The following is a 24236-nucleotide window of genomic DNA, read 5'->3' as shown; positions in this document are numbered from 1 at the left end:
TGAGCAACTAAACAGAGGTGACACTGTATTTTGAAGTGAGAACAACAGAAAAAAACTCATATATCGGCTGAATAAGTATTTGTGTTTGCTAATTGAAATATGTAGACTACATGCCAAGTGGAGATGCTCTGGAAGTGAAGGAAGAGATCCAGGCTGCAGTTTAGGTTTAGGACTCCATAGGGAGGAGATGGTATTTAGCCCATAACTCCTGCTGAAATCACTAAGATTTAGTCAAAAATAGTAAAGAGAAGAGGTATAGGCACAAAAGCTGAGCAGTGATTGGGTGGAAGGGAAACAAAGGAAACTTAGAAAGAGAGATCAGTGCCAGGAAAAGCTCCAGGAGAGTATTGTTACTCAATTGCAGAATTACTTCAGGAAGAAGAGAAACTGCCAAGTATTAAGGAGTGATTTGAATTTTTTGAGAGTTTTGTTTGTTTGCTGTTATCTTGTGGCTCTGGGAATTGAACTCAGGGCCTTGTGAATGTTAGGCAACTGCCTTATCAATGAGCTACAACCCCAGGCCCAAGAGAGTTTTGAGTAAGTTGAAAACTTAAGAGTCCAGAAATGCATTTCAGCAAAGTGGAGATCTTTATGAGTTTAAAAAGAGCTTTTTCAGTGGAGTAATGGAAGGATACTCTGTATGGTGAGTGTTAAAAGACATATTGGAGAGTAAGGAAAAGAAAGATGACAAACATGCCAAGTATATAAATGGGAATGGGGACACCGGGAGGTAGAAACTCCACTTCTGTAAATGGAGGGAACAGAAATTTTAAGGGACACTAAGCATATTTGGTTCTCAAAAGGTAGAAGTGTTTTCCCAGGGATTGCTTTCCCACAACCATATAAGTGGATAATAACAAAATGTGACCTGAACAAGAGTCAGAGTCAGAGAGCCAGGAAGTGGGGTTTTGATGTCCAAGAAAGTACAGGAGTACCGAAGTGTCAGGGGAAACATTAATGACCCAGGATGGACATTGAAGTTATAAGATGGGTGTTGGAATGGAGTATCTGCCCAGATGCAGCCAGATCAGGAGTCAACATGGACCCACAGGTCCAAGTAAGGGCGAGGTTACCTCAACTGGCACTGCTCTGGGGAGAAAAATCTTGGTACCATTGTGCTGTGCAGAATCTGAGTGTGGAACTTGTACAGCCAGCCAAAAATCAGTGGGGAGGAGAAATGGTACTAAATTGGGGAATAGTGAAGAAATAGACACTAATCCTCCTGGAGGAATTCTTGGCATCTCTTATTTCTCACAGTTAAAATAACAGAAAAGATCAGGAGGAATAAGAGAAGGAAAGTTACTATTATGGAAGGGGAAAACACTAATTTTGAGAATAAGATGAAAATAGAATATGACTACATAGCAGAGCAGGAAGAGGAAGGGAAAGGAGAATGAAGGTAGCAACATAGTGGGAAGAGAGTGTGAGGAAATGAGAGAGAGGGTTACCAGCATCTAGGATGTGGAAACTCTGTGACATCACTGCTATCCATCATGGGTACAATCAAATTTGGGAGGTTTGCTTTATGGCTATCCCTGCTTTTAACCTCCAATATTTCAATTTGATAGAAATATATGACTTCAGGTTTATAGACTTGGAATTCTTTTTCTCTGATTTTCTGGAAAATGTGAATAAATATTTGTGTTTTACTTTTGAAGTAAGTTAAGTTCCATTATTAAGTAGATTATTTCTAGGCTGTGGTCCTATGATGCTAATTTCAAATTTTTAATCACACATTAAGTCATTAAGGTGATTGTTTTGCCAGAGGATGATGATGTAATTTGATTTAAGTGGATTTCATCAATTGTATGCCAGAAGGAAGTCAATTCCTAATTCCCTCAGAACTCAAATCACATTCTTACTTTTTTATCCTGTCCTATCCGATGATGAAAGATATAATTTAGTGTTCCGTTGGAAGCAGATGAGAATTCTTTTTTATTTCCATAAAGCTGGTAAGTAATACAAGCAGACATGCAGTTGTTATATGGAGAATGTATAGGATTGATTGAAGTCCTATCAATGTTAAGATAGTGAATATTCCTAAGCAAAATTATGCCATCATTTGTGCAGTCTTGCAGGCAATTGACTGTAATAACTACCATATTATATTTTGTTATTTTATGACAGATTAATATTTTCAATAATTTAATCAAATAAGTAAAATATATGAAAAGGTTTGGTACTCTATTTACTTTATATTCACAATTATAGAAATATCTCTGAGGTATACAAAAGGCTCATAGGCCTGTTTTTGAAATTTTGGACACATGGAAAGGTATTTAAATATGCTTTTGGAATATCTCTCAATATTCATCTCCTGTTCCTCATGAAAACATCTGGTCTCCAGTTTTTAAAGCTGTGGCATATCAAGCTTCAATCCTCTAGTTAATAATGGATATGACAGTTTATTCTTTAAAAGAGGTTTGTGGTATCTTTTGTGGGCTTGCATTTGCTTTCTTTAGTTTGATCCTTTCCAAATTGAGAATGCTTTATAGAAATAGTATTTTTTTTTTCATTTTTCGTTAGAAGAAGACATTTAATCATAAAGAAAAATAAAATGAAAACTAAGTATTTACAGATAAGGGAAATATACAATGATTAAAAATAGAATAAGATGCATAAGCTGTTAGAAGGTGTGAAAGAAGAAGAAAATCCAGGTAATTGTTTCACCTGATCAAACAAAATAAAAATTCAGTTTAGCTAGTTTGCTAATAGTTTAGGACAGTGGAATAATCATAATACCTGTGAATTATGTATTAAGCTCTTACTCTGTGCCTGTCACTTTCCTAATTGTTTGAATATGAGTTAATTTATTAAAGACAGTTTTTCACTCTAAGCACCATAAACAATTTGGGACAGATAACTTTAGTGGGGATTATTGTTTGCATTTTATGATGTTTGGCAGAATCCTTAGCCTCCACCAATAAATGCCAATAGCACCTGCCTCCTGTATGAAGCAACCAAACACATTTGTAGCCGTTAAAACAGCCTGTTGGGGGATACATTTCTCCCATGCTGAAGTTTCACTGACTTAAGCCTTGAAAAAGTGTTACTAAATTCATAGACATTCTTCTTGCATGATTTCTTTCTTTCTTTTTTTGGCAGTACTGGGGGTTTAAACTCAAGGCCTCAAGGCCTCATGCTAAGCAAGCATTCTACCATTTAAGAGACATGCCTTACACTTTTTTGCTTTAGTTATTTTTCAGGTAGGGTCTTAAGCCTTTTTGCCTGGGGCAGACCTCAGATTATAATTATAGGTATGTGCCACCATGACTGGCTTGCTCTTTGAGAAAAGACTTTTTTTTTTTTTTTTTTTTGCCTGGGCTGGCCTTGAACTGTGATTCTCCTATCCCAGCCTCTCAAGTACCTGGGATTCAGGTGTGAGCCAACTGGCCTTCAATATGATTTTTAACAAAACAGAGATAAAAATCATTTAAATAAATTTTCCAAGAGCAGCCAGTAATTATTTTTGGCACTGAGCTTTGAACTCAGGACCTGAAACTTGCTAGGACCCCACTCTACCACTTGAGACACATCCCAGACCGTTTTTTGTTGGTTGTTTTGAGATAGGGTTTGCTTTATGCCAGGCCGGCCTGGATTGAAACCCTCCTATTTGTCAGTCTAGCTGGGCTGACAGTCACACACCACTGCACTCAGTCGTTTGTTAAGAAAGGGTATTGTATAGCAATAAACGCAGCACGGTACTGGCACAAAAACAGACAGGAAGACCAGTGGAACAGAAGAGAGGACCAGGATATGAATCCACACAACTATGCCCAACTTATTTTTGATAAAGGCACTAAAAATGTATGATGGAGAAAAGACAGCCTCTTCAACAAATGTTGTTGGGAAAAGTGATTAGCTGTCTGCAAGAAGCTGAAACTAGATCCATCTTTATCACACTGTATCAACTCAAAATTGATGAAGAACCTTAATATCAGACCCCAAACTCTAAAGTTAGTACAGGAAAGAGTAGGAAACACTTTGCAAATAATAGGTATAGGCAAGGACTTCCTCAATAGAACCCTATCACCTCAGCAACTAAGAGAATGTATAGACAAATGGGATTTCATAAAACTAAAAAGCTTCTGCACAACAAAAGAAATGGTCTCTAAACTGAAGAGACCACCCACAGAGTGGGAAAAAATATTTGCCAGCTATACATTAGACAAAGGACTGATAACCAGAATATATAGGGAACTCAAAAAACTAAACTCTCCCAAAAGTAATGAATCAATAAAGAAATGGGCAACTGAACTAAACAGAACTTTCTCAAAAGAAGAAATTCAAATGGACAAAAAACACATGAAAAAATGCTCACCGTCTCTAGCCATTAAGGAAATGCAAATCAAAACCACACTAAGATTCCACCTCACCCCTGTTAGAATAGCCATCATTAGCAACAACACCAATAGCAGGTGTTGGCGAGGATGCGGGGAAAAAGGAACCCTCTTACACTGTTTGTGGGAATGTAAACTAGTACAACCACTCTGGAAAAAAATTTGGAGGCTACTTAAAAAGCTAAACATTGATCTACCATTTGATCCAGCAATACCACTCTTGGGGATATACCCAAAAGACTGTGACACAGGTTACTCCAGAAGCCCCTGCACACCCATGTTTATTGCAGCACTATTCACAGTAGCCAAGTTATGGAAATAGCCAAGATGCCCCACTACTGATGAATGGATCAAGAAAATGTGGTACTTGTACACAATGGAATTTTATACAGCCATGAAGAAGATCGAAATGTTATCATTTGCTGGTAAATTATGGAATTGGAGAACATCATTCTGAGTGAGGTTAGCCTGGTCCAAAAGACCAAAAATCACATGCTCTCCCTCATATGCAGACATTAGATCAGGGCAAACACAACAAGGGGATTGAACTTTGATCACAAGATAAAAGCAAGAGCACACAAGGGAGGTGTGAGGATAGGTAAGACACCTAAAAAATTATCTAGCATTTGTTGCCCTCAAAGCAGAAAAATTAAAGCATATACCTTAAAAGCAACTGAGGCCAATAGGAGAAGGGGACCAGGAACTAGAGAAAAGGTTAGATCAAAAAGAATTAACCTAGAAAGTAACACACATGCACAGGAAATTAATGTGAGTCAACTCCCTGTATAGCTATCCTTATCTCAACTAGCAAAAACCCTTCTTCCTTCCTATTATTGGTTATACTCCCTTTTCAACAAAATTTGAGATAAGGCAAAATAGTTTCTTCTGGGTATTGAGGGGGTGGGGGTGAGAGGGAGGGGGTGGAGTGGGTGGTAAGGGAGGGGGTGGGGGCAAGGGGGAGAAATGGTCCAAGCATTGTATGCACATATGAATAATAAAAAAATAAAAATTAAAAAGATAATGTGGTATTTATACACAATGGAATTCTACTCAGCCATGAAGAAGAATGAAATCTTATCGTTTGCCATGTAAATGGATGGAACTGGAGAACATCATTCTGAGTGAGGTTAGCCAGGCTCAGAAGACCAAAAATCATGTGTTCTCCCTCATATGCAGACTTTAGATCTAGGGCAAATACAGCAATGTGATTGGACTTTGGTCACATGGTAAGGCAAGAGCACACATGGGAAGTATGAGTATAGGTAAGAAACCCCAAAAACATGATAGTATTTGATGTCCACAATGCAAAGGAACTAATGCAGAAACTTTAAAGTGACAGATATCAGTAGGAGAAGGGGATCATGAACTAGAGAAAAGGTTAGTTCAAGAAGAATCAACTTAGCATGTAACACATTTGTACATGGAAGCTATGCTAGGAATCTCCCTGTATAGCTATCCTTATCTCAGCTAGCAAAAATGCTTTGTCTTTCTTATTATTGTTTATACTCTCTTTTCAACAAAATTAAAGATAAGGGCAGAACAGTTTCTGCCTGGAAGCTAGGGGGTAGGGGGGAAGGGAGGCTGTGGGAGTGGGGGGAGAAATGGCCCAAACATTGTATGCAAATATGAATAAATGAAAAAAAAAAGGTATTGTATGCTTTTTGCCTGGGCTGCCCTTGATCTGTGATGCTCCAAATTTTTGCCTAATAGCTTCAGGCTTGGCCCAATCAATAGAATTGAATCTAAGAACTTCTAAGTCGTAGCCCATTTTCTTTAGTGCTATGCTATATAATCTCACATACTTTATTCTGAGAGAAATACAGTTTATATAACTGACACAGGAAAGTAGACTTTAAGAAATAAAAATTTTTAATATTACCTATGCATGTCATATTTATCCTGAGAAGAGAGGAATTATAAGGAGCAGTAATTGAGAAAGATTTTAGGAAATGTCACTTAAGTTGATCTGATATTGGGTAAGACCCAACAGGAAACACAAATCTGGAAAATTCCACCATGTTATAAAGCAATCTTAAGCACAACCATTCCCTAGGTATTTATGAGTTGTCTGTGTTTTCCATTTTCCTATGTTTTAAACAAGTGAAAAACAAAAATAGCAACAACAAAACATTCAAAAAAGTTGCAATGTCAAAAGAGGTGGCCTGGTTATCTTTGGCTTGTTTCACAAATGATGTCTTCCAGCTTTTCTGTGACTCTGGAGATAATTTAGTAGTGGTATAAGTTGAACTTGTTGATTTTATAACAGTTCTTTTTTCTTTTTCTGGTTTCAAAAGCTGTTCATACACTTATGCTGACCATAATTCTTTCAGCCAGAATAGTTATGAGCCCCTGGAGTATGCTAAACGACCTGAAGCTCTAGCTTTTAGTTCCTAACTGACAAGCATGGAAAACATTAGGAGCATTTGTAGGGGATAGTAGCACATCTCTTATAAAACATTCTGGGGAATCAATTAATGAGGATCTACAATGTCAGTCTACTTTAGGATGAGATATAGCCAATTCTTGAGTAATATGTTCTCTAAATATAAAACAGTTTTCTGCAACTGCTTTCAGTTTTTGGAATTTCTTTCTCTTGATATTAATGCTGTAAGATTTCTACCTGTGATAAGTACTGAATGAGATCAGTTTCTAACTTTTCTTCTCAGAGCCTCATATCCTTGGTGATGATATTTACAGCTATGAACAAGAGTAGAGATTACGCACAGCTGAAGCTAAGTGTCAACTTATATCTTCAGACAGCAAGTAAACTACTTTAACCCATTTTCTTTTTTCTAATCTGGCAACCAAGAGATCTTAGTTCCAAACTAACAGCATGGGCTATTCTCAAAATATGACTTGACTTCTCTGAAATGCAAAGTCCTCATTAATACTGTAGGAGTTTGCTGGTTTTAAATGTTTAGAATGTAATATTTTATAGCTAATAACTGTCTTCAGTATGAAGCCTCATCTTTACATGGTTTAAAGGCATTTCTGAATTTTTACTTTTATGAGGTAGAACTGCATTGGAGGAAGAGATGATCTCAGCATGGTAAAGCTGAGAGGGCTTTGAATGTAGCTCAATGATAGAGCACATGCCAGTCTGCACCAGACCCTGAGTTGGATCCTCCACACCCCAAAACGAACAAACATGGTCAGGTTGAAAATCCTAGAAACAATATGCTGAGTATTTGTTATTTTTTACTTGTCAAGTGTTTTGTTGTTGTTTCAAGTATGTTGTGTTTTTGTAGTATTTTTTAGACTCTATTTTTAGGGTTAGATCTTGCTAACAAAATACTTTTTATTTCCATTAATTAGAAAGCTGGGCTTTGCAAAATGAAGGAAATTCCTAGGACTATTTGATTGTGTTCCACACATAGACTTGTCTGAAGTCAACCTGGAAATAAGATATGTCCACTGGATAAAAATAAATATAAAAAATTAGCCAGTACCTGTTTTGATATGACATCTTGCACTCATTTTCTAAGTCGGTTTAGATTTGATTTAGAATTTCTGACTTCAGTAGATGATGTTCATCCTAAAGCTAAAACAACAGAATTGATTGCTAAAGAAACTGAAGAACGTGTTGCAAGATATCCAGGCTTTTAATGGGAAGATGAATCTACAAAGTAAAGCCATTCCAAATTTACTATGTAGGGATATTGGGACATATTTCCTGACCACCAAATCTTCAGCAAGACCCAGGAGTCACATTCTACCAGAGGAACACAGCAGCTGTCCACAGTAAAAAAGCAAGTCATCTCACATTAATGCAATATTTCAAGGATGCAAATTACACTATAAGACAACATGTGCCCAGGAAAGTATCACTCGGATTTAAAAACAGAACAATTTTCTTCTATGGTTAGTTCAATTTTTTTAACACATAAATATTACAAATTGACTTATGTGCTTTTGGATTCTTTCTGATATTCTTGTACTCAGTGAAGTCATTGCTCCCTTGATTTTTCAATATGCTGACTGACTCTATCATCAATAATTTCTCTATAGCTTGACCAGAGAACATTAACTAAGGCACAAATTGATATTTAACTGTTATTAAATATCGTAAATGATATAAATGACATAAATGATGCCATGTTATAATTTGTTGTGATCATTCAACATTATGTTTTTGAGATTTATCCACACAGATGTAATTCACTAATTGTATTTCTGTATAGCAACCCATTATATGAACTTAACCACAATTTAGTCATGCATTTACATATGGGTAGGTATTGAGGTTATTTCTGATTTATCATCTGATCAGAGATTGCTGCAATGAACATATTATATGGGACATTTTATTCTAGTAAAGGACTTGTGTAGAGATTGACAAATTGTTTTCTAAAATGGTTTGTAAAATTTTCATTCCCTGCAAGTGAATACAAAAGCTCTCTCTTATCCTTATTAATAACTGATGTTATCAAACTTTAAAAGTTGTGAGATTGTATCTTAGGTTAGTATTCCATATGTTTTGATATTTGAAGTTCTCAATTGTATTAAATCTTATACAATCAGTTATTGCAATTTATATTTCTTTATTTAGCTAAGAAGTATTTTGGAAATGTCAAAAATAATTTGGCATTGTTGTATGGAGTGGGTAAGAATGGAGCACAGTTTGTACCCTGGGATCTTCCTTGGCAAGAGCTATTCACTCCCTCTGGGGCACTGGGGTGGCCATTCTCCTTCCCAGGGAGCAAGGAAATGTGGAGACCCCAGATCATTGTTGATTCTTATTCCATTAGACTTTGGCTTTGGAAGGGAAAAATGAGAGAACACCAAGCAATGCCATCACCCTTTTGGACGATATCCTGGCTGCTTACGGAAATACGTGTGTACACAACGTGAAACAAAATAAGCCAAACTGTTCTTACTTTCTTCCCAAATTCTTACAAGGAAAATTATTTGCCACATTTATGTTTTCTGTATGTTATGCATTTTATGGATATTTGGTAAGGTTGAAATAGGAAATCTGACATCTTGCAAATGCTCACTTGTTAAAAATAATCATAGAAAGCATATGCTTCTGGAAATGACTTTTGGAAGAGAAATTGTAGGACCACCTCAGCAAGTAACACCAAGAGATACTGAGGGAGGTGAATCGGGACACAGGAATGGTATTGCACATTATGTGCCTGCAATAGCACACTTGAAGCTGAGTGTTCTGTAAAGAAAAGAGCTTTATTTGCTTCAGGATTCTGGTGATTGGAAAGTTCAAACTGCATGGTGCTGGCATCTGGTGAAGGCTCTCCTGGTGCATCACAACATGGTGGAGAAAAGTGATAGGAGAAATGGCTCTGGGCAGAGACCAAACACATGGAGAATTGTCACTTCATTACCATCCACTCTTCCTTTTCTATTTTTTTTTTTTGGTGGGACTGGAGTTTGAACTCCAGTGAAAAGCAGGCACACTGATGCTTGAGATCCACTTACAGTCACCACCCACTTGTGAGAGAACTAATTTAGTTGCATAATACCTAACTGACTCCACTGAGACAGGCATTCATCTCTTTCAGGGATGGTACCCCCATTATCTAATCACTTACTACTAGGACTAACTCTTAAAGACCCCACCACTCTTTCATGCCATTACATCGGAGACCAATCTTCTAGCACAAGAAACTTTAGGGAACACACTCAAAGTGTATAAAAACCAGAAGGAAGAATAGAAGATGGTTTCTATGCCAGATTGGTCATATTTAAAAGATGTTTTTGTTTTACAATTATTCCACCTGTACATTTTTTTACTACTGACTATATAATTGGCAATGTTAAGTGAATATATATATATACATATAAAATATCTATTATATATGTAATATTTTTACATGGTCTGAAGCATTTGATTATCTTAAAGAAGATGCAGTGATGTAAACTGTTTGTAAATATTCTTTTGTTTAAATTTCATGTGAACTATTGTTTTTTTACAGGAATTTACCCAGTGCAGGTGTAATGCAAGTGGGTTTGCTGGATTATTAACTCCATCTCATACCTCCTTGCTGCTCTCTTTGGGGCTAACCAACATTCTAAGTGTCCTTTCCCTCCTGCTACCCAAGCTACAGTCAACCACCAAGTTCCTCAACACAGGAAGGGAATAGAAACTGGCATAAACTTGGCAAGCTCACTTATGGATCCTTGATATGACCCTCATGGGTCCAAAGGCTTAATTTTATGGTTCACTCATACTTTTTGCAGAAATTAGAACTCCCCCTCTATTTTCTGGGTGGGTACAGTAAACATTTTTCTAGTTGCCACAGCAGCAGCAAGCCCTGCCTTACATCATCCATCCTAGAAAGTGTGGTATTGTTACATACTACGAGGGGCAACCCCACGATTTCTAAATAGTAAAAGCTGAGGAGTGCAATTAATGCTTAATATAGGTTGATAGATATTTTTTCTTGTAGTTTTGATTATATTTTAAGATGAAATAAATCAAAAACAAAATTCCAAATTGTATGTCTATTTGTGGTAGGTTTGATAGGGAGAGAGATAAGAGACAAATGCCATTCCTAAGCATTGGCTATTTTCAAATTTGGCAATAGTTTCATAAGAAGATACAAAACATTATCACATATTATCCAAAGAAGAATTTGGGAAGGGAAAAATATATATTCTTTTTCCTTTTAAATAAGCCATCCAGTAATTCTAAGAATTAGGAAGAGGATATAATTTTATAGGGAAAGTTCAATTAATTAGAGTAGAACAGAAAGAAATGTGATGATGGATGCTTTAAGGAGAGATTTTATGAATGGTAGGAAGAGTGGAGAAAGAGAGTTCCAGTAGAAACAGAAGTTTTAGATTTCACAAGCATGTCACAAAACAGGGGCTTGAGCAATAAGCCCTGGGAAATTTCTGAGTAGTTTAGAGCAGATGGTCTAATAACATGCTGTTCCCCCTGTAGTTTCTTCTGCATGTAAATAATGATACAGTTAGATGGAGATTTCTTAATTAATAAGTATTTTTTCTTCTGTGTTTCTCTCACAATGGGATAACTAGGATCCAGGTTGATCTTTTGACTTTGTCTCCCAGATTTGGTTCAGTTGATTGTTTATCTCTTTTTCATTTTATATTGCTTATTTTTAGATTTTGCATGGTTTACTTCTCTAATATTGAAATTCAGAAACATTTCAGTCAGAAATATTGCATCTGAGCCTATAATTCCAGCACTCAGGAGGCTGAGGCAGGAAAAATGTGAGTTCCAGGGCAGCCTGCTTCAAAAACAAAAACAAAAAAGAAATGCTTCATGTGAGCCTTTATTATTAAGTCTGGTTTACAGAAAAGATCTACTTCCTTTAAGATGAAGAAATGGTTCCCCAAATGTTGCTTTAAATAGTATATATCCTTATTTAGTCTTTTCTTTCTTTTTCAAGCATTGTTATATTCAATGTCTTGACTCTCTGCTCCATCTCTCTTTTATACTTCCTATTCATCTTTACTCTCTTTGTTTAGTTTATTATACATTAATGTTAGTCAACAGGCCAATTTTAATTTTGAATGTTACATTTGTGTTTCCCCTATATCAGAGAAACCTTTCTTGATTTTAGATATGTCACATTTCTCAATAACTTTCTTCTTGAGAAACATCTATGCCCACAGCCCTGGCTTACATTTCTTTTGCTTCTCATTGAAAGCTTCAGCTTCTTTCATAGTATGAATCTTGCTCCAAAAGTGAGTGCTTTCAAATTTTGCAGGAAGATTCTTGCTATATGGTTAGGTTAGCCTCAGTCTCAAACTCTCACTCCCCCTGTCCTGGGCTTATGGTTAGGTTAGCCTCAGTCTCAAACTCTCACTCCCCCTGTGCTGGCCTCACCCAAGTGCTGATATTATAAGCATGTACCACCACACCTTGCTCCTTCTTTTGGGCTAGTAAGTATTTTCATGAGTCTAGCAATTATTTTTCCTCCTTTTCCTTCCAAATTGGCTGTGACCACAAGATAGTACATCATCAAAACTCTAAGATTTGAAAGTAACTGAAAGACATTTTCATATATAGTCTCAGCAAATATGTTACTTATGTAGCCTGCTCAAAAAAACCTTAGTTGTATATATTTTCTATTGTACCATTGATAAGAACTCAATAATAAGAAATTTAAAATGGGAAGATTTCCCTTTATGTTAAATTATGTCTGTTACCATAAAGATATATTTAAATAAAGGAAAATAAAATTAAGTAAAGTAAGCTAAAGTGTAAGATTTTTAGACACAATTTGCCTATATTTTGATGTCAACACAGTAAATTACTGTCTTATGTTTGCCAGTTTCCTTTTTATTTTTGCTTAAGTCCTCATTTTACTATTTTAATACATATATACTGAAAATGGGCAAGGATGAATTTTCAGTATTTTATTTGTTACCTAGAAGTTAGAAGTCCATGGAACAATTAGAATGTACACACACATGCACACACACATGCACACACACATAAAAGTATTCTGGTACAACAAAATATGCAAAGTCACCTCCTGCCTTACAGAAGTTTTGAAAAGTTGTTTAGATGATGCAGTTTATTGCAATTTTAAGGAAATTGTGAATCAAGAGGGCTTTAGATATGCCATTCACACATCAGAGATCCTCATCTTAAGAAGGATGCTGATTGCTAAGGAGAGGTCAACAAAAATGAAGACAGTGAATCACAATATATCCAGCTACCTTAGAGAAGGTGAGGCAGGGAAATAATAGAATAGATGTCATCAAATATTTGAAGAGGATAATAAATTTATTCTTCTGTGCTCCAAATGGGAGAAGTAAAATTAAAGGACAAAATTCAGTGAGAATATTTTTTTCAATGAAAGGAAGACATTTGTAATAGAACCCTTTGTTGCTAGAATCACTGAAGCAGGAGCTGGATGGAAGTTGGTAAGATTTTTGGGACTGGGGGGAGGTTTCTTTCAGGATCTTGAATGAGCCTTTCTTCTCTGAGCTCATGTAATGATTCCACTAAATATCATGTTTAATTTCACCAGCGTTTTAGAGGTTAGGAGTATTTTTTTCTATTCCATTCAAATGAACCTTTATAATTAAAGGAGTATTTGAATTGTGAAATCTGCAAAGTTAAATTTCGTTGCACTTAATTGAGCAAAATTAAAATACCTAGTGACATCCTGGCTAGAACATTAGCCATATTTACACTGGCAATTAATGTCTAATTGGACACTAGTACTCAATTTAGTAGTAATGAAATAATGGCTAAAAATACCAACAAATGTCTTAAAAGATATGTGAAATACATCCTGAAGCAATTTTCTTAAAATGCCAATTTTACTTTGATATTTAGAGACTGAGAGGTGTGATTGCTGATGAAAGTCATACTGTAATCTTATGGCACATGGCTATGCATTATGATTTGAGAGATATAAAATGCTTTTCATAATTCATAAGAATTTTAAAAATAAATATTTTACTTTTGGGAAAAAAAATTTAATTAAATGTACTTGTATGACATAGAAACTAAGAGAAATGACTTTGCTAGCAATTCTAAGCACATATAGGACAACTTTCTGTCATATAACCAGGTAAAGTATGAGGAAGCAACAGAATCTTTGGAATTTTATGACTTATTATGCAAAGAATTTGAATTGAAATTAACTTTTGATGTTGCTGACAGCTTGGAATTTTCCTGCCCAGAAACTTCAGACCTTTGTTATGCGTTTTGATTTCTCATTAACCTTTATAGGGTTTGCCCTGATAATTAAATCACATGTATTATGAAAAAAAAAAAAGAAATTAACTTTTGAGTACCAATTATAAAACAATTATATGTTGTCAATTAAATATAGACTTATGATTTAATTGACATTTGAGAAAAAATTGTCTTATAATATTAGATGAAACTTTGCCAGAATGTGTTACAGAAAGACACTTACTTACTGTAATGTCTTCCAGATTTGAGCCAAGGAGTAGTGTATTAATCAGGATTCCCCAGAGAAACATTTTATATATATACGTATATATATATATATATACATATATATATACATGTATATATATATATATATACGTATATATATATGTATATATATATATGTGAGAAGAGATTTATTATAAGACATTTGCTCATGCAATTACGGAAGCTGGCAAGTCTTATGACCACAAGGTGATTCAGTAAGCTGGAAAATCAAGAAGGATGATGGTACAGTTCCAATCTAAAGTCTCAGAGACTCAGGACCCAGTAAAAGCCCATGTTTCAATTCACATCAGAAGGCAGGTAAAATCTAATATCCCAGTTTAAAGGTAGTTTTGCAGTAGGAATTCTCTTACTTGGGGAGGTACAAAAGACACCTTGTTCTATTCAGGTCTTCAGAAATTTTTATTTATTAACTAAAAAAAATTTAAATTATTCATTTATTCACATGTGCATACATTGTTTGGGTCATTTCTCCCTCCTGCCCCCACTCCCACCCTCTCCTTCCCCCCCTTCCAGGCAGAACCTGTTCTGTGTTTTTCTCCAGTTCCACTGAAGAATAGAAATAAGCAATAATAAGAAAGACATAGCATTTTTGTTAGTTGAGATAAAGACAGCTATACAGAGCAATTCTTAACATTGTTTTCATGTACAAATCTGTTACAATCCAGGTTGATTCATCTCTAACTGATCTTTATATTGGTTCCTGATCCCTTTCTCCTGTTGACTTCTGTCCCTTTAAGGTTTCTGTATTAATTCCTCTGGAGTGGGGACATCAAATGCTTTCATGTTTTGGGTTTTCTATCTAACCCCATACCTCCCATATATGTTCTGCCCTTGTCATGTAACCCAAGCCCTACAACATTGCTATATTTGCCCTAGATCTAACAACTGCATATGAGTGACAACATACAAATTTTGGACTTCTGAGTCTGGCTAACCTTGCTCAGAATGATGTTCTCCAGTTCCATCCATTTACTTGTAAATGATAAGATTTCATTTTTCTTCATGAATGAGTAAAATTCCATTGTGTACAGGTACCACATTTTCTTGATCCATTCGTCAGTAGTGGGGCATCTTGGTTGTTTCCATAACTTTGCTATTGTGAATAGTGTTGCAATAAACATGGATGTGCAGGTGCCTTTAGAGTAACCTGTGTTGCATTCCTTTGGGTATATCCCCAGGAGTGGGATTGCTGGATCATATGGCAGATCTATGTTTAGATTTTTCAGAAGCCTCCAAATTTTTTTCCAGAGTGGTTGCAGCAGCTTGCATTCCCACTGGCAGTGTTCAAGGGTTCCTTTTCCCCCACATCCTCACCAATACATGTTGCTGGTGGTGTTTTTGATAGTGACTATTCTAACAGGAGTGAGACAGCATCTTAGTGTCATTTTGATTTGCATTTCCTTTATGGCTAGAGATGGTGAGCATTTTTTCATGTATTTTTTGTTCACTTGAATTTTTCTTTTGAGAAGGTTCTATCTAGATCAGTTGCCCATTGCTTTATTGGTTCATTGATTTTGGGAGAGTTTAGTTTCTTAAGTTCCCTGTATATTCTGATTTTCAGTCCTTTGTCTGATATATAACTAGCAAATATTTTCTCCCACTCTGTGGTGGTCTCTTTAGGTTAGAGACCATTTCTTTTGTTGTGCAGAAGCTTTTTAATTTTATGAAGTCCCATTTGTCCATCCTTTCTCTTAGTTGCTGGGCTGCTGGGGTTCTATTGAGAAAGTCTTTGCCTATACCTATTAGTTCCAGAGTGATTCCTGCTCCTTCCTGTACTAACTTCAGATTTTCAGGTCTGATATTAAGGTCCTTGATTCATTTTGCATTGATACTAGTACAGGGTGATAGACATGGATCTAGTTTTAGTTTCTTGCAGATGGATAACCACTTTCCCAGCAGCATTCGTTGAAGAGGCTGTCTTTTCTCCATCATATGTTTTTGATGACTTTGTCAAAAATAATCTAGGCATATTTGTGTGGATTCATATCTGGGTCCTCTATTCTGTTCCATTGTTCTTCATGTCTGTTCTTGTGCCAGTACCATGCTGTTTTTATTGCTATTGCTTTGTAATATAGTTTGAAGTCGGGTATTGTGATACGGGCAGCATCGCTTTTTTTGCTGAGTATTGCCTTTGCTATTCGTGGTCTCTTGTGTTTCCAAATGAACTTTAGGGTAGATTTTTCAATCTCTGTGATGAAAATCATTGGGATTTTGATGGAAATTGCATTAAACATGTAGACTGCTTTTGGTAGTGTAGCCATTTTTACTGTGTTGATTCTTACAATCCATGAGCATGGGAGATCTTTCCATCTTCTGTAGTCTTCTTCAATCTCTTTCTTCAGGGGTTTATATTTCTCCTTGTAGAGGTCATTCACATCTTTTGTTAAATTTACTCCTAGATATTTGATTTTTTTTGAGACTATTATAAATGTTATTGTTTCCATGTATTCCTTCTCAGTTTGTTCATTGTTGGTGTATAGAAAAGGTAATGATTTTTGTAAGTTGATTTTGTATTCTGCCACTTTGCTATAGCTGTTTATGGTGTCTAAGAGTTCTTAGTTAGAGTTTTTTAGGTATAGGATCATATCATCTGCAAATAGGGATATTTTGAGAGTTTCTTTACCTATTTGTATTCCCTTTAGTTCTTCTTCTTGTCTAATTGGTCTGGATAGAAATTCCAGTACCATGTTGAAAAGGAGTGGGGATAGTGGCCATTCTTGTCTCGTTCCAGATTTTAAGGGAAATGGTTTTAGTCTTTCACCATTAATTATAATATTGGCTGTAAGTTTGTCATATATAGCCTTTGCAATGTTGAGGTACATTCCTTTTATTCCTAGTTTTCTTAGAGCTTTTATCATGAAGTGGTGTTGGATCTCGTCGAAAGTTTTCTCTGCATCTATTGAGATGATCAAGTGTTTTTTGTCTTTTCTTTTATTAATGTAACGTATTACATTTATAGATTTGCATATGTTGAGCCACCCCTGCATCCCTGGAATGAAGCCCACCTGGTCATGGTATATGATCTTTCTGATATGTTGTTGGATTCAGTTTGCCATTATTTTATTGAGGATTTTTGCATTGATATTCATTAAGGAAATTGGCCTATAGTTCTCCTTTTTGGAGGTGTCATTGTGTGGTTTTGTAATGAGAGTAATATTGGCTTCATAAAAAGAGTTAAGCAGTGTTCCTTCCCTTTCTATTTCATGGAATAGTTTAAGGAGGATTGGTATAAGTTCTTCTTTAAATGTCTGATAGAATTCAGCAGAGATTCCATCACGTCCTGGACTTTTCATTCTTGGGAGATTCATTATTGCTGCTTCAATTTCTTTTTGTGTTATAGATCTAGTCAGGTGATTAATACCCTCTTGGTTCAGTTTTTGGATGGTCATATCTTAAAATCTGTCCATTTCTTCAAATTTTTCAAATTTATTTAAGTATAGGCTCTCAAAGTAGTCTCTGATGATTTCCTGGATTTTTGTGGTATATGTTGTTATCTCCCCTTTTGCATTTCTGATTTACTGATTTGAGTTTTTTCTCTCCTAATATTAGTCAGGTTTGCCAGGAGTCTGTCAATCTTATTTATTTTTTCAAAGAACCAGCTTTTTCTTTCATTAATTCTTTGTATGTTTTTTTTCTATTTCATTGATTTCAGCCCTTATTTTAATTATTTCTCTCCTTCTGTTTGTTTTGGGGTTTGATTGTTCTTGTTTTTCTAGGAGTTTGAGCTGTAGTATTAGGTCATTGATTTGAGATCTTTCTGACCTTTTAATGTATGCACTCATGGCTATAAACTTTCTTCTTAGGACAACCTTTGCTGTGTCCACAGGTTCTGGTAGGTCGTGTTTTCATTTTCATTACTTCCAAGAAACTTTTAATTTCTTCTTTTATTTCATCAATAACCGATTGATCATTTAGCAATGTGTTGTTCAGTTTCCAATTGTTTGCATGTTTTTTACTGCTGTTTTTGTTGTTGATTTCTAGTTTTAATGCATTGTGGTCAGATAGAATGCATGGTATTATTTCTATTTTCTTATATTTGCTGAGGCTTGCTTTGTGCACTAAGATGTGACCAATTTTGGAGAAGGTTTTAGTAGCTGCTGAGAAGAATGTATATTGTGCAACAGTTGGGTGAAATATTCTATAGACATCAGACAGGTCTATTTGGTCTATGGTGTGACTTGGTTCTAGAATTTCTTTATTGATTTTTTGTTTGGATGACCTATCTATAGGTCATAGGGGAGTACTAAGGTCTTCCACTGTCACTGCGCTGGAGTTTATGTATGTTTTTAGGTCCTTCAGAGTACGTTTGATGAAATTGGGTCTGTTGACGTTGGGTGCATATAGGTTGTTAGTTGTTATTTCCTTTTGGTCTATTTCCCCTTTTATTAGTGTAGAGTGTCCTTTTTTATCTCGATTGATCAATGTAAGTTTGAAGTCCACTTTACCCAAGATAAGTATTGCTACCCCTGCCTGTTTATGGGGGCCATTGGCTTGGTAGATCTTTTTCCAGCTTTTCAGTCTCAGCCAGTGCTAGTTTCTGTCAATGAAGTGGGTCTCCTGTAGGCAACAGATTGTTGGATTTTCCTTTTTGATCCAGTTTGCCAGTTGGTGTCTTTTGATGGTGGTATTAAGTCCATTAATGTTTAGTGTTAGTATTGGTAGGTATGTGGTGATCCTTGTCATTTAGTTCTTTTTGTTGTTTAAGGGTTTGATTATGTGTAGCTGAATCAGTATTACTCTTTACTTTTTTGCCTTTTCTTCTCCTGTGGCTTGGTATTGCATGACCTTTCATGGTTTTGTTTGCTTTCACTTTCTGTGTGCAAAATTCCTTGAAGAATCTTTTGTTGTGGTGGCTTGGTGGTCATATATTGTTTTAGTTTCGGCTTATCATGGAAATCTTTTATTGCTCCATTTATTTTGCATGACAGTTTTGCTGGGTAGAGTATCCTCGGGTTGAAGTTATTTTCATTTAGTGACCAGAAGACCTCACTCCATGCTCTTCTTGCTTTGAAGGTTTCCATGGAGAAATCTGCTGTGAGTTTGACAGGTTTACCTCTGTATGTTATTTGTTTTTTCTCTTACAGCCTTCAATATTCTTTCTCTAGTCTATGTGCTTGTTGTTTTAATAATAATATGCCATAGGGTAGCTCTATTTTGGTCAAGTCTGTTTGGTGTTCTGGAGGCTTCCTGTACCTGGATGGGCATTATTTTCTCTAGATTTGGAAAATTTTCTGTTATTATTTTGTTGACTATATTACACATTCCCTTTGCTTGCACCTCTTCTCCTTCTTCAAGTCCCATGATTCTCAGATTTGGTCTTTTAATGGTGTTATTGAGTTCTTGCATATTCCTTTCACAGGTCTTAAGCTGTTTTACTAATAGTTCTTTGGTTTTCTCCTTTAATTACCATTTCATCTCCAAGTTCTGAGATTCTGTCTTCTGTTTGTTCTATTCTGCTGGGTAGGCCTTCTATTTTGTTTTGTATTTCTGGTTCATTCTTTTTTTTGAGGTTTTCTGTGTCATGGGTTACTTCCTCTTTAATGTTGTCAATTTTCATCCTTAATTAATTTATCTCTCTATTTATGGTATTTTTCTGTTTCATTTTTGTTTTTATTTAGGGCTCCTATGATTTCATTTATTTATTTTTGTGTTTTCTCACATTCTTTATTTTCATCTTTTTGGATTTTTTTGAGTGCCTTTTGTACGTTTTGGTTGACTATGTCTAGTAACATCTCCATGAAATTCTCAGTGATTACTTCCAGGATTTCTTCTTTCACTGTGCTCTTATGGCTTCCTTGGGTTCTTTGGCATAGTTTATCTTTATTTTGTTGGAGTCAGGATCTCGGTATTTGTTTTCTTCATTTCCCTCTGAATCTTATACTAATTTTTTGAGAGGGGGAGAATGGTTTCCATATCTTTCTCATCTTTTCATATTTCCACTTGGTATTGTTTCTGTCCCTGGAGTATGTGTAATTTAGTGTTAGCTGAGTTACAATAGTGAAACTAACAAAATCAAGGAAGAAGGAGAATATAGAGAAAGCAAGAGAAGTAGAAGGAAAAAAAATTAAAACTAAAAAATAAAAAAAGAGAGTACCAAGCAAAACAGCAGGGAGAGATGTAGGATGATCAAAGAGCAAACCAGCCAGCCAATCCTTTAAAGGAAGGCAAATAAATAAACAAATAAATTTAAAAAATTATATTAAAAACATAGAAAATAAAATCACCAATTCAGGAACAGTAGAATTTCTGTCTTAGTAGTTCTGCTGTTAGTCCTTTAGCTTCCAGGCCTGTCTGTGTCTACTAGGCAGGTTTAGAGCCCTCTTGTGGCAGGTGACAGGTGGTTGGGTTCCCATGGGCCTGCAGGCAGAGGCCTGTCTTTGATCTAGCGGGCCTTTGGAGTGCGTGCCTGGTGTGCATGAAGGATGCAGGTTTGGCGGAGTGGAAATCGTGTGTGTCTGTGGATCACTGGCTTGGCAGGACTTAGGAGCATGGTCCCAGCAGAAATCATGTGGGCCTGTGCAGGTCAGGCCTTCAGAAAATTGAATGAGGCCTATGTGTACTGCAGAGGGCCATATGCTTTACTCAGTCCACTTGTTTAAATGTTAATCTCACCTTAAGAAATACCCAGAATAATGACTGACTAAATATGCAGGATTCTTTTGACACAGTCAGCATAGCACAATATTAGCTATTAGAGTTAGTATTTACAACCAAGATCCAAAGTTTTCTTGAAAAATAATTTGAAATGATTTTGTTACAATTCTATGTTATTAAGACAGCAACATATACTGACATAAGTATATCATCCTGGAAACTTTTGGGCAAATTACCACTAACAAAAACCAATTAAAAATCAAAACCAACAAAACAACCAAACAAAAAATTATTTAAGACCACAGAGGTGGTCTAGTTTTAAATAGTGTCCAAGGTAAAAAATTGTTATTGGAATAATTATTATCATTATTATTGTCATCACCATCATAATTTTTATTTGGAGATAGTTCATAGAATAAAAACATTTATAGCTTTGTTTGTAGGAGAAAATCTGTAACCATACAAGGACACTTTTGTTATATCAGTAGTACCAAGATTTTTATAAAAATTATGATTAACAAAAAAAAACTAAGCACATGAGATAGCAAACATTACTGACGTATCTAAAGAGTTTTTTGAACTACTTATACTGATTGTTTAGTACATAGTCTCAGAAATAATAATTTCAGAAAATGGAAGCTCATTTCTCAAAAAGCTGACATTGTATTTCAATATCCATGTGGCTCTGTAGATGGATTCAGTCTTACTGGGTTTATCAGGCTATGGAAGCAGAACAATGACTGCCAACATCTCATTTAGAGGTGAAAATATAATGCTGTTACTACATCACTTTAGAATTTACATTTTCACTATTTAGATTTGCTGTTGTTTCATATGTGTTTGAATATTTCGACTTTATGTTCTTAAAGGATGTTGTGTGGCTCATACTGAGTGCTCTGCTGGACACACAACAGGTGCTCAATGAATATCATTTGTTCAGATGGTAGAAACAGATCTATGATATATATTTACACAAATGAGTTGATTTTTGAAAACTCCAAAAAGTTATTCACAATCAGCAGACCAACTGAAAGTAAAATGAATGGCCATGAATTAGCACACAAACCAGGGTGTTCTAGATGACATCTCTTATAAAGTTGAAGGTATCCCAAATGAAATTGTGATATTCAAAAATCCTGGAGAGGCTGAGTGCCAGAATAAAAGAACACATTTTGGAACGTAAGTTAGTACAACCACTATGGAAACAGCATGGAGGCTCCTCAAAAAAAAAAAAAAAAAAAGTAGAACTGCCATATGATCCAGCAATTTCACTTAAGGGATATACCTGAAGGAATATAAGTTAGGTTGGAGGAAAGGAACCTGCACACATACATTTATAGGAACATTATTCACAATCACTAAGCTATGAAAACAGCCAAGATGCCCCACTACTAGTGATGAATTAAGAAAATGTGATATTCCTATTTAGGGTGTTGGTACAAATGGCAGTGGGGAGTATATAAGGAAAGGTTGTAGGAGAGTGAATATGATGGAAATACTATGTACACATGGATGTAAATGGAAAAATGAGACCTGTTAAAACTATTCTAGGAATGGGAAGAAGGAGGATAAAGGATACTGATGGAGGAGTGAATTCAACTATGATATATAGTAAGAACTTTCGTAAATGTTGCAATGTATCCCCAATACAACAATAACAAAAATAAGAAAACATTCATGTTAAAATTGAGCTTGAGGAATATAGGTAGGAAAAAAATCAATAATAAATAGTAGTAAATTTAGAATAAATATCAACAGTGTCATTAGTGAAATCAAGTTTAGGGGTAGGAAAATGTTGAATAGATTATAAAATAGACTGTCAGGAAAAGTAACTTGGTTCTATTTAGTTAAATAATTCTAGAGTTTTGTTGTCTTGTGATTTTTTTCTAAAGTTTATTGGCTGTATTACTATAGTCTTTGGAGAAGGAGAGGTTATCAGATTATGAACAAGAATTACCTTCAGAATAAAAAGCAAAAAAGTCCTACTTTTCTTTTGGAGTAATTTTTCCTTCTGATTTCTATCTTCATTTTCATTATGTCAGATTAGAATACTGCCTTATACCACCAATGAAAGAGGAGTGTGCACTTTTTCTAGCTGGTGGGCTAGAAAAAAGTCAGGGCCTACCTACGAAATAGAATGGAGCTTTGCGTTCTCTTCAGCTGATGTGATATGGTTACATGGTAAACTGAATTTTTAAAGCTCATAACTTGGTTTTGGGCTTTTTGCTTGAAATCTTTTGCTTATCTATATTAGAGGCTGCATAACACAAAGGGAGGTACATCAAAGTAAAAATCTAGAGACAGAATCTATATCTTCATCTTATACTATCTACAATTTCAACACCTTCTGTTTCCCTATTTACGAAATGTAATAACACCTCTATTACCTGTTCTACAAAACATATATGTTAATGCTTTCTTGGGAGGTACAATCCCAGTGGAAAAAAAGGGAGGGGGAAAGGGAAGTGAGGCACAGCAATAGGAAAATAGGAAAATAAATATAATATGATCCATTGCTGAGTGAGCTACAACTTCCCAAGAAAACATGGCCATTTGCTACACCAGGTCGTGAACTAACACTAAATCCTTAGCTCATTTTTTTTCCACCCCCATGAAAAAAAGAGAAATAGATTTATCTGCTAGTCCCTTTCATTTCTTCTCTTCTCTCTTTTTGGTCAAATTTTTGTTCATGCCATATTAATTTCACTGTGCTTCCAAGTGAAGTTATTGAGTCCACTTATGAAGCTGCTGGAGAAATTAAATCTTATGACTCACAGGACAAAGTTTCTTCCTAGCCTGTCAGTCAAGGGAGACACTACGTTCTCTTATCCAAAGTGAACGTTTTTTTGAGCTTCTGTGTCTCCTTCAGTAGCTGGCATAATGAAAGTTGTGTCACAGCCCAATCCTTTCCTGAGGGAGCCATAAGATCAGGGGATATTAGACAAAGAGCTCTAGTGATGGTTGCCAGGGCTGTTTGTTGAACAGCTGGATAAGTTAGTAGAAGTTATCTGGGTGCAAGCAAATTGGGCTTAAAACTTGAATGATTTAAGAAAGAATGAATTAACCTTTCTAAAAATGTGCCAGTTTTTATTCTTGTGAGACATATTGAAGAAATTGCAGGCTGTTTATATGGTACCAGCTAGCAATATAAGATCGGTAAGACCTGGTAGGCAGAGTGTTCTTTTATACTACCCTAAGATTTTAGGGATTCTGGTAGAAGTAATGTACTAGTAAAGCTATTAAAATTATCCTAATTTGCCATCCAGGAAAAATAAAGTATGCTGCAGGATTATTTTACACTTAGTGATAACTCATACAAATACTTCAGTTAACTGTTTATGAGCTGTGCAAGTATCTTTCTACCTCAGCAATTAAACATCATTTCTGGCTCT

The sequence above is a fragment of the Castor canadensis genome, chromosome 12 (genome assembly GCF_047511655.1).
Source record: "Castor canadensis chromosome 12, mCasCan1.hap1v2, whole genome shotgun sequence".
Classification (NCBI taxonomy): Eukaryota; Metazoa; Chordata; class Mammalia; order Rodentia; family Castoridae; genus Castor; species Castor canadensis.
Note: the sequence above shows the minus strand (reverse complement) of the source record.